We start from the raw sequence: 9,231 nt of genomic DNA, 5'->3' as shown, positions 1-9,231 counted from the left end.
GTGTATTACTGCAATTTCTGTATCATTGTATCTCTGTTTCACTCCATAATGTTTTATATTCAGAGTATATATGATGCATCTTTGCAAGCATATGCATAATTTTAGTTTCATTTGATCTAACAATAGGTACTGACAGAGCTCAGACAGTAGTGCTGTTTAAATCACTGGAGGCCTAAACATGTGCAACCTGAAAGTTTGTACAACATGTGAATGTTGCTGAGCAACAAATACAATTCCAACCAGGGAAGGGTGTTTTGGCTTTTTTTTTTTAGCTTGCATATTTTGAATGCTATCTGACACACTTACACAAACAATCAGGTGGAGTTCATTTGCGGTGTAAAATGGTGAGAGTAACCTATGCTATTATATTTCTTGAGAAGAGAAATCGTTGCTGTAGCCAGTGGGCTGGCACTGTTTGGATCTCCATAACTTCACAGGGTATTAATTGTTTCAGCACCATCAGCAGAATGGCCCCTGCTTGTTGAACTGAATCCAGAAGTAAAGTCATCACCCAAATTGCATAGGAGTATATACTGAGGCTCTCTAAGATGCTGAATGTTGAGATAGTGTTGCAGAGTATCAGGATCTATTTTAGAGGTGTCTGGAAATAGATAACTGATGCTGTGATAGTGAATGCATCACTAAATACACTGGACTATTATCATGATAAATTGCTAATTTATCAGAACAGAATTAATGTTAAGAAGACATGGCAGTGTCATTCACCTTTCTTGTGACAGACACACTTACCAACCCTAATATATAATAGTACTTAATGTTCATACAGTATACCATAAAATCAACATCATCATTGAGATTACTTACTTTTTATAGCTATGCTGATGATATTCAGCTTCCTGTGGCTGTGTCTTCTGATCACACAGGACCAAATGATGCCATTTTTAGATGCGTGTTTGATAGCAATGTTTTACAGGTCACCTGAAATTTGAGTTTGAGGTTCTAAGGCTTAAGGCCACCATATTAAATTCTCTGGGACTTACCCCAAGCAAACAAACCACAAACCTTGATAGCATATTTAACTCCAAGCTGAACTTTAGTGCTTATGTGGAGTTTGTCACCAACTCTGCTTTGTGTCATCTCAAAAAATATCACTAAACTAAAGTCAGAGACTAATAGATGCCTTTACAGGATATCCAGTAAACTGAACTGTAATAATGATTTTTTATCTGGTTGATTCAGAACTCTGATGAATGAGTGCTGACCAGAATCAGAAGGAAAGACAATGTTACACTAGTTTTAAAGTCATTACATTGGTTGCCTGTCAGTTTGCATATTAATTTTATTTTATGAGTTTTTAAAGAATGCCATGGTCTTGTACCAGCCTACTTGCCTGACATACTTCCAATGTTATGAACAACTACACTTTCACTGGTCCTGTAGAACGAGTCTTTTAGTTGTTCCAAAACACAATGTGTGTAGTCCCCACAATTAAGATTAAAACCTCCAAGGCACAGTCTGGTTGTTTAGCTAAAAAAAAAACTGTCTTGTGTCTTTTTCTGCACAAGCAAAATATATATAGTATCAAGTGTGGGTGTGGAGGATTTGGAGTTGTTGACAGAGCTGGGATAAGTAACAAAAGTAAAATAATGAACAATTAAATAATTTACATTTAAATAATTATAAGGTGCCCAGTTACTCCAGTGGAGACTCCCTTCCATACATCCATCATACAGTATATGCCACTTTTCCTGTTAAGGGTCACAAGGAGGCTGGAGCCATTCTGAGCTAACAATGGGGTGACAGGCGGGGTACACCCTGAACAGGTTGCCAGCCTATCACAGGGCAGACACAATATTGATCTCACATAATTCCAACTTCTCATGCATATACAGACCTGTACCTCATAGTCCTGTGCCTGATGCAGTATAAAAAGTTCACAGCTCTGGCTCATTCTTCAGCCATTATTAATTGGCAGCTGTGTGGCCCTTTGTAGCAACCACAGAGGTTTACCAAGATGAAGTACTGCAGTGATCTGTGCTGACTAATGTGACAATGTTTCCTCCAGTGAAATGTGTCATGTATTATACTTGACACGAGTGTGATGGATTACCCGGCCCTCAGGTTATAATATTTTGGAGGAAACACACATACAGATTCACACACACACACACACAGAAACAACCATTCACACTCACATTTACACCTATGGGTAATTTAGAGTCACCAGTCAACCTACCCTGCATGTTTCTGGACTGTGGGAGGGCTACCAGGAGCAAGCCCACGCAGATACAGGGAGTACATACAAAGTCCACACAGATAGGCCAGGTAGTTCAAACCCAGAACCTTTTTGCTGTGAGGAGACAGTACTACCCACTGAATTTCTTTTTACTTAATCAAACCAGGATATCAGTTGTATGTATTTTAGTGACTATTTGGCCAGTATGTCCACATCCTCATTGCCTTCCACACCAGAACCCACAAGAACCCATAGAAAGCAACTAATCTGTTAGAAACAAGTTTCACATTCTATGTGTTGTTCCCCTCCACCTACTGTAAAGCAAATTGCTTATAATTCAGCAACTACTATGGATAATTGAACTTTTCATCTCATGCACTACTACTCATGTTGGTATCAGGTCAGGTTTTTCTTTCAGTCTGTAGCAGATTTACATTAATGGATGGCATCATAAATAACTAGGGAGGTGTAGCCAGTGATGGAACTGTGGGACTGTATTGTAAATTACTAAAGCCTGTACTTCCTGCATTTACTCCCCCTATCTATGCAGTAATTTCTGAAACTGAACAGTGTGCACTGCAAAGTGCTCAAAATGTAAAGCATGTGATTTGTAGTTTTGAATCTTTTTATTGCAGTTGTTGTATAACCATTGACATAAATAGGACAACACATTCCTGAACACAGAAAATAACTGTTTTTGTGCCAGACATGATAGCACTGAAAATATTATATTTTGCTGATTAGACACAATATATATTTGTAGTGTAAGAGTGTATATTTCTTCCCTTAGTGTTTCTCCCCAGATTTTGTTCGGCCAGCCACTTGATTCCATGTCTGTTTCATGTGTTTTGTCTTGGCAAAGAATTGAGAGATAAGAGGTGGGCATCTGTGTATAGCAGTGCCCTGCCATCTGTCAACTGCTCATGGGGTCTCTGTGGACATAAAATCACATGGGTAGAACATGGGTAGGCAGACTGTCTCCAGTTTAGTTAGACACTAATTATTTAGATTTTATTTATGGTTAAAAGAAAACATAAGTGTCAGCTGGGATTGGCTCCAGCCCCCTCACAACCCTGTTTAGGATAAGCAGCATAGATAATGGTTGGATGGATGTAGAAAGCATAAGAAGCTTGCATAACTGTGATATAATCTTATTTGCATTATCATATAGAAAGAATACCAGGAAATCTGGTCTTACATTGTTTCCTTTATTTCTTTTATACAACTGAACCTGTTACAAACATATGGGGTCAAAAGTAAAGACACAAGGGATGTCCACTGACGCTCTTGCAAAACGAACAAATTTACATAATGCGAGATGATACGGATCTATAAACCCAGCAGATCAATGGGGTCCAATTACAGGCCACTGGAGTTTCTTATCTGCTTCAGTTTAACTTTGTGCTGCCTGTGGTCCTGCACTTTCATTAAATCCCCAATGTGATTAGGCTGGCTGACTGGCACAAGCTGAAGATTATCAGTGAATGCGATCGCTGTTTGCCTGCCTACTTTTGTGTTCAAAGACAAAAGAAAAGCGTCTTCAAGGACACATTTTATGCTGTTAGTGAGAAATAGTATTTTGTGTTATTGTGGAGGCAGTATCATCCAGTCGTTATTATACTGGGTCTCATTGTTTTCTGTAATTCGAGCAATGTTAATAAATCTTTTACTTGTGACCTTTGCTAAATGAACACATGCTCTAATAGGGTCATTGTTACATTTTTGGTTTCTCCCCATCCTGCAGTTTTTGGGGGCCTGTGGGAGGGCTGTGAGCTGTGGGGATACTCTTTTGTTAATGTGTATTCACCTGTGAGAGTCAGAGCCATCCAAGGTTATAGCCAGGAGGCATAGGGAGAGAAGCACACACTTTTTTCTGCGCACAAACAAATGCGCACCTCCGTAGATTACCTGAAAAGTCCAAAACATATTCACTTTTTGTAGCTCTGTTTCATCTACATTTGTTCTTCTGTGGCTTGTGTACTGCAAGTTCATTTGTTTGTTTGATGTTTCACATTTCTGCCTTTCATCTCAGCTGAATGGTAGCATATAGTATAATATTTGACAGTTGGAGAAAAAAATACAGATTTCATCCCTTCCAACAACTTTATTGTTGAATTGTGGATCACAGACTCAGAGGGAGCAGCTCTTTCTAGTGCTGAAGAGGATGGGGAACGAGATTCCTGCACATAGTGTTTATAGTGTCATGGTGACACACTGGAGACACGCAGATTAGCAAGGCTTTGAAGAGCCCTTCGCTGTGACTCAGCATGTTTGGCCAATTACTCAGCACGCTACCAACTCCCTTCCCCTCGACACACCCATTTTGTGCCACATTCCAATAGTAGTGGTAGCTCGTCTGACTCCATCCCCTCATTCCGCTCGCTCCGCTCATTTGTCTATTTTTGGCATTAGACATTCTGGGCACGTAGGCCTCAGCACAATGTAAATTATTCAGCCTGGCTTGCCAGAGGCTGGGAGCGAATCATAAATCGCAGATGGTCTCAGGCTATTTCATACGGGTGACCGTGGTTAAACACCAATGCACAGAATCATTTTCAAACCCACACAAATATAAGGTTTCATTACTTGTAGCTCAGCACGAGGGTATTTGATTCTGAACTTGCAATATGGCCTTTTTGTTGTATCTAAATGTGCACCATGTGCTTCTAGTATCTGACATATAGCACCTCTGATTCTGGGCTCAGTTTCAAAGAAGAGATTAATTATCCATCAATGAATGCAGGATTGCTCGGGCTTTACTAAATGGCTTTGATATTGTATTCCTATCTATCTATCTACAAATTACTTTATGCAAACTGATGACAACTAAAGGAGGCAAAATACAGCTCTAACAAAAACAACTGCTCTCCAGGACCTCTGATATAGGAAAACAAAATATGCATTAATATTCAAACTTAAATTCACACTTAAATTTGTGGTGTAAATAATGTGGTTTATCCAGATTTCTAGACATCAGTCATCTGATGACATTTACTTGGGATAATATAAGGTATAAGAGCTAAGACAACGTCCTCTTTTAGTGCTCTTGTCTTTGACATTTCATGACATTTTTCCTAAACAGTACATAAACCTCATCTTCAAAGTGTGCTCTTTGCTGCTATCTAATAACCGGCACCTTTGTATTGTGTGAGATATAGTATAATGAGACACTTTGAGATGTGCTATTTCAGGTGAAACAAACTTTTTTTTGTGTTTTCCAGAGTTCCTGACTTATAACCTGTCAGACTGATGGCACGGTGCATGTCATTTTCCGTGGTTGGCTTGCTGACTTTTTTCACAGTGTGATGAGTACCATGAAAAATGGGAGAAGGAAGCCAGTCCATTGTCAGGCACAGATGCCAGAGCAAGACGGTACTCAGTAGGGCAGCGTCCATGTTTAGTGAGGCAGTTTGCTGTTTAATTACACACTGTGGGAGTCACCTTCCTCAGACCTCGGCGTTCACACGCCTAGGCCAAGGGCATAACGTACTGGCTTCTGTGACCTAAATTTGAATGCATATAGATGCACACATCAACACAAACACCCTCATTTAAGCATTTTTAGAGGACAATTTGTTGACTTACATTCATTCCTCAGAGGCTACTTCAACCTTAACCAAGCCCTAAACCTTATTTTTACCTTAAACTTGCAACCTCTTTCAAACAAGCTGTTAAAACACTCAGATATCATCACATTTTACTATCACCTGGTGTAATAAATGTGTAGCTTATTACTTCCACCAAGGAGGTTATGTCTTTACTGGCCTTTGTTGATTTGTTTATTCACTGCATAACTGAAAAAGTAATAAACGGATTTAAATGAAAATGTCTTGAAGAGGTAGGGTATGGGACCCAGAGAACAAACCATTAATTTTTTTTTATTTAAAGATTCCTCAACTTAATGAGATTGAGCAAATGTCAATATTTTTGCTTTGACCACCATACAAAATGACTAGAATGCTTGAACAAAAATTGAACTATAACATCCCCATAAAATCTACCACACATCAAAGTCTGATCTGGAACAAAGTAATATTCCAGATCTGCTGATCCAGAATGTTCAAATTTATAGGGCTCAAGGAAAGGTTACTACTGTAAGACAACATAAAACTACAGACTTGCAACTAAGATCAAATTGTAGCTGGAACTGATGGTTCAGTAGCAGGTAAACAAGTTTGATCTATCTTGAATAATTTTCAAACTAATAACTATATCATTTTGATTTCAAATGTTATAGTTAGATTTTTATGGTCAAGGAATGATATTATGAGGGTCAATCTATCATGGGAATATTGTTTTTAGGTAGAATGGCAGTATGGGGAAAATGAGCTGCCTTGGACGGGGTTTGTGCTCTCTGAGTGCCGTCTAGTTTACACATTAAGCAGGCACAGACCAACATTTGCTCTGTTGAATGCAAGTCCACTATTCACTCTCCTCTTAGTTCTGCTTTGGTGTCCATCAACCCCCGAGGGAAAGTCTTCCTCTTTAACCATTAGAGGTTCACTATGTGAAACAAGTACTGTAGTTACTAACTCTGTGTATGCCATGTGATGTGAGGAAGTCTGGATTTATCAAAGCTTTTTCACTAACGATAACGGCCTGTCTGTTAACACTGGTGAGAGTGGGGAGAGTGAAGCAAAACACTGATGCCGGAGGCTATAAAACAAAACAATATTAAGAATGCCAAAATGGAAAGTCTTCATTTCAGTGACAGTTTCAGGTGCATTAGGCTGAGACACAAACACCACTGAGTTAGGTTTAGGAGTAAAAATTCCTTTGTAACAGCAGACTTCATTTCCATTGTTATAGTAAAAAAAAAAAAGCATATGTCGATCACACCATTTTCCTGTGACCAATTTTCTGACCCCTCATCAGCCTCCTAACATGGACACACATCTCTTAACATCCTCTTTTGTTCATGTCATATTTATTATGCTAGACATAGCCTCACTGTAACACATTAGTGTTGGTCATAATATCCTGCTAGCACATATGGAGATTGTTTTTTTTTACAAGAAGACAGTCTCAGTGTTAGTGTTGTGGCAATCTTTATTGCCATGCTGTGTTTGGACAGCTGATGTTATTGACAGCCGAACACCTAACAGTTTTACCTGAGATCAAGTAGCTGATTGTTAGTTGGGTGCTCCCCATCTAATAAGTACCAGCATGTGTGCGATTGGCTCTCTGCTGTCTCTCTGCAGGACCTGGTTGTTGTTATTTTGTAGTTGTTTCTTTTGTTTTATGAACCATCCAACACCCCTACACCATGCTCACTAACATGAGTACCCTACACTACTGATTCTACTGATTATCACACGTCATGTCTGTTTGATTATTAGTCATCTTTATTTATATTTGAATAATTTACTTTGAAATCTCAAAAAGACAACAGGATGAGCCACACATAATGAAAATCAGTTTCAAATTTCAGCTAATGAGTTTGCTTTTTTCAGCACTATCACTGGTTTTTCCTCCCTAATCAGTGGACTACCTTCTCCTTAACCTCTCATGATCACGTGTGGCTCATTTGTTGTCATTACATATCTGTACATTGTAAGCACTGTCCACTTTTCACATTTTTCCCATAGCATCCACACTCATTCCACCCCTGCTCATGCTTATTTCCACTAATGACTAGTCAAGCATAAAGAAATGATGGGGTTTTTCACACGTTGCTAACAAGTCGAAGACTCTTACCTCACAAAGATTAAAGACAGGCTCATTGTGCACTGTGGAGCGAAGACCAGTAAATCCTCATTGATGTTCTAGCCATGCAATTATCACAGTACCCAGAGGCAGAGATCAAATCACTGTTTGCTATTGACAGTGTAGCTTGATACAAACAGGTATGTTAGATCAGACCACCAGAGGACCCACTGTGGTTTTACCAGTAGTTCTTGATAGCTTTAAGATCTGAACCTCCATCCTCTGTCTGCATAAGGCTTTGTCATGTTCAGGGTAGCCAATTGAATCATTCGATTTCTAAATGTCAAAGAACAGATTCTATGTGCCCAGTAATGCACATTGACAGGGTTAGCTGACAATAAAAGAATGATGGTCAAAAATCAGAAGTACTGGTAAAAACATAATCAACTGATACAAGTCTGTCATAATAAATCAATAGTTTGACAGAAGTATGGACACGTACTGATGCAAAAAATCTTGCAACTCAAAATTCTGTCTCAAGTACTGCTATTGTTTGAATAAATAGATTATGTCCATGCTAGATGCACAAAATAACCTCAGCTATTTTGCTTTAATGCAATATATTATTTGTAAAGACACAGCTGAAAGGTTTTGAATGACAGCTTTCCTCACAAATCCTAGTTTGATGGGGTTTGCAGCTGTGGAAGAAGAGGAAAACAAGATAATCTCTGAATGGCATGAAGTATAGAAGGGTGGGAGAGGCAGGGGAAACAGAATTACCCAGAGAAAGAGAAAAGGATAGGCAGAGAGAAACAGACAGGGAAAGGTTCAGTTTTTCCCTCCTTTTCTTTTTGGAAGGTGTGGTGCTTCTGCTCTCTATCAATCTCCTTTGCCTCCAGAAGAACCGGTGTTTGTGTGCACACACTGATGATTCTGACAGCCAGGCTGTACCAGCAGGAACTAGGTCTATAAATTGCAATGGTTTCAGATGCCTCATGCAAGCACTGACTGCCAATATCTTCTGCTATGCCTATATGGCATAGCAGAAGAACAAAGCAGACACACATAAATATCTGTTATATCCGAAACACACCAATTCTACTGTACAGGCTGTGTCACACAATTAAACAAAATATAATGTACATACATTTGAATGCACACAGACATATTCACCTCAACACCTTACATGCTGCTTACAGCAATACAGTGACAAAAAACTATGCCTGTGTTTTGGAATTACCTAGTTTCTGTCTTAACTGGTCATAAAATGTGAGCTGATCTCATCTCAGTCACTGGTACAGACCATCACAATATGCTAAAAACAAACAAGTATAATCTTTTGTGATGGTGAAAAAAGGAAGGCAAGTCTTTAGATTAATAACTGGTTG

The sequence above is a fragment of the Monopterus albus genome, unplaced genomic scaffold, assembly GCF_001952655.1.
Source record: "Monopterus albus unplaced genomic scaffold, M_albus_1.0 scaffold50.1, whole genome shotgun sequence".
NCBI lineage: Eukaryota > Metazoa > Chordata > Actinopteri > Synbranchiformes > Synbranchidae > Monopterus > Monopterus albus.
This window is presented reverse-complemented; position numbering follows the sequence as displayed.